The sequence below is a fragment of the Dioscorea cayenensis genome, unplaced genomic scaffold (genome assembly GCF_009730915.1).
Source record: "Dioscorea cayenensis subsp. rotundata cultivar TDr96_F1 unplaced genomic scaffold, TDr96_F1_v2_PseudoChromosome.rev07_lg8_w22 25.fasta BLBR01001650.1, whole genome shotgun sequence".
Classification (NCBI taxonomy): Eukaryota; Viridiplantae; Streptophyta; class Magnoliopsida; order Dioscoreales; family Dioscoreaceae; genus Dioscorea; species Dioscorea cayenensis.
The window spans coordinates 31,176-34,748 of NW_024088041.1; positions in this window are offsets into that span (position 1 = coordinate 31,176).

The following is a 3,573-nucleotide window of genomic DNA, read 5'->3' on the forward strand; positions in this document are numbered from 1 at the left end:
CTTATCATGTTGGATTATTATTTCAACATAGATTTGATTTAATCAAAACAAAAATTCTCCAATAAAAATTTTATCCAAACAAATATGAAATTTATTTATCTTTGATCCATTTAAAATATGAATTTTACACCAAGAAAAATTTAACAAAAATTTAACACAAAATAATCTAACAAACTTGAGAAAAAAATATTACCAGGATTTCTCCGATTCAGAAGAAGCGACAACTCTCCGCCGAATTGGAAATATGATCGCGTTAGGGTTTTTTCAAAGACAAAACAAACGAGAAAGAGTTTTATGTAATAAAGGGTAGTTTGGTAATTTGACAATTACCAAACTTTCCCATCCAACGGTGTAAACACTTTCACACCACCCCCCTGTGAATCACTTTCCCTAGTCAAGTGGAAAGTGATTACAAGGAGACCATATTATTTTTAATAACCAAACGCTTGAAATAGATTCACCCCTCTTACTTTGCAGGGAAAGTAACAACTTTACATCATACCAAACGGGCCCTAAGCTGAAAGTGATGAATTCCCAGTGATATTCTGGGTTTCCATCACATTTTTGTCTGCAGTTAATCAAAGATTTAAATTTGATTTGCTTCCTTCTACTCCACTTTGATCTCTTAGAGGGTTAAAGTACTAAGGTGTTGATTGAGCTCTTGGCAACCGTGGGTGAGGTTGAGAAGATTCCAGCATCATCAACTCGTTCACAGCTTTAGAGGTAGGTGTTGCTGGCTACCATGTTTGAAAGCGTGACTTTGATCTTCAATCTCCTTATAAGTCATAGTTAAGAACTTGTTTATCTCAATTTTTTGCCTTGTGATGCAAGCTTTTGAATGGCTTAGAATAAGTGCTTGATTCTTGCCCTTCACTACTTGTGATCATATTGTTTTCCTCTCTTGTGGGTGTAACTACATGCTTGTAAATTAGTTGACTTGCATCTCTCATATTTTTCTTTCAAGCATGCTTAAGTACCTGTTAGTGTATACATGGGTGTACAGACTCACCTTCAAATTTTTGCAACTTTGGAATGTATATTGCTAGTAACTCTACAACCCTGTAAAATCATTTCTTCTTAATCATGCTTAAGTGTTTTACTTATATCCACACGTTTTTGAAAGCTTCTACCTTGATTGTTTTGTCTTTTGTATATATATAGATAGATTCATCTTGAACTTTTTCCTTAGGTGAGTTTTTTATAAAACATATTATATATATATATATATATATATATATATATATATATATATATATATATATATATATATATATATATATTGTTTTTTTACATTTTTAAGTTGGTGTTTGTATAAATATATATACATGTTATCATCAGGATCTGGCATCATCTTTACTTATCATGACTTACAGTTTGTATGAGATTTTATTATATTATAGGTGAGAGGTTCACATGGCTAATTAGAAACCTATTATGGAAGCATGTGCATTAGACAATAGAAGCACTCCGGGTTTTATCTTTTTTGAAGAAATGTATATATATATATATATATATATATATATATATATATATATATATATATATATGTCTTTGTTTTATAAATTTTTGGAAATTTAGAGCGGTTAATATTGATAAGTTTCAGCTTCTTTTGATAAAGAGATGATGTCATTCAATTCATTAGACATTAGGTCATGGGACTCATGCACATATAGGTGAATATATTATATGCAAACTGGTTCTCCTATAACAAGCATGTTAACCTTTGTTTGTTTTGTTAATGCATGATTAGACGCACTTTATTTTTATCACCAATTAGTTAATGCTAGCTTGTACCCATTCATGCTATGAGAATAGGAAAAATAATTTGGATATCAATCAGGAAAATAATACAAGGGTATATATAGAGAAATATTAGGGTTTTGTGGTATGGACCCAATATTGGCCATTAACCAGTCTAAACTCTAGCACTCCCCCTCAAGATGGAGCATATATATCAAACATGGCCAGCTTATTACAAAGATTACTAAAGACTTTAACACATAAATCCTTGGTGAAGATATCCCCCAGTTCCTCAGATTGCTGGGTGTATGGCGTAGAGATGACTCCATTCAATACCATATCACGAACTTAGTGACAATCAACCTCCACATGCTTGGTACGCTCATGGAATGTTGGATTGTTTGCAATGAAGGTGGCAGCCTGATTATCACACAATATTTGCATAGTTATCATAATCGGGAATCCTAACTCAGATAGAAGAGACTGCACTCAAACCATCTAACAAGCTGTTTGTGCCATTGATTTGTACTCTGCTTCGGCACTCAATCTTGAAACCACATTCTTCTTCTTCTTTTGCCAAGTAACCAAGTTTCCAACAACATACGTATAGAAACCAGATGTAGATTTTCTGTTTCCTCTATCGCTAGCATAACCCGAGTCAAAATAGGCTGCAATGTCTAAGTGACCATGATTCTTGTATAGAAGACCTTTGTCAGGAGCTCATTAACTTATACAAGAACCCTTAGAGTAACTGTTAGAATAGGCTGCAATCTCTATTCTTGTAGTGAAATTCTCGTGACTCATGCATAAACTAGCTCAGGAGTCCAATTGCATAAGATATATTAAGACAAGTAATGTTAGATAAATGAGCTTCCCAATCAGACGTCTGTATTGACCTAGATCTTTGAGAGATGGGGAAGATGTCTCCCAGAAGGGTGATAACTGCTTAATAGGTGTACTCTCTAGTTTACAAGCCAATAAACTAGTCTCCTTAAGTAAGTCCAACACATACTTCCGCTGTGAGAGCATCATCTTTCCTCTTCCATATGCAAACTTAATACCAAGGAAGTATCTAGTCGTCCCATGTCTCATGTAATGAAATGCTTCATTAAATGCTCCTTAGTTCTCTAAATGCCCTGACGATCACTACCCATCAACATGATGTCATCAACATATACCGCAAGTATAACACATCCAAATTAAGTGTTCTTATAGAACACAAAGTGATCCATATTGCACTTGCAAAAACCATCTGCAACTACAATTACACTAAATTTTTCAAACCATGCAGGAGGACTCTGTTTCAGACCATAGATCGCTTTCTTGAGCTACCAAAGTAGATTCTTCCCTTGAGCAACATACCCTGGAGGTTGCTCCATAAACACTGTTTAACTAAGTCTTCATATAGAAAGGCATTCTTGACATAGAGTTGACAAAGTACCCATGATTAATTCATAGTTACCGACATTAGAATGCAAATAGAATTTAGATAAGCAACCAATGAGAAGGTCTCAGCATAATTGACACCATAAGTGTAAGTTAAACCATGGGCCACCAACCAGGCTTTGTAGTGATCAACTATAACATCAGCTTTGTGCTTGACAGAGAAGACCCATCGGCAAGTGGCAACGCTGGCATCAGCATAGCGAGGCACGAGCTTCCATGTACCAAGAGATCTCAAGGCTTCTATTTCCTCATCCATTGCCATCTGCCATTGTGGAAGAAGACATACATCCTTGTAGTTCATAGGGATTAACTTAGCAGACAAGGAAAGAGCAAAGGTACAAAAGGACGGGTGAAGATTATCATAAGAATCAAAAAGTAAGATGGGAT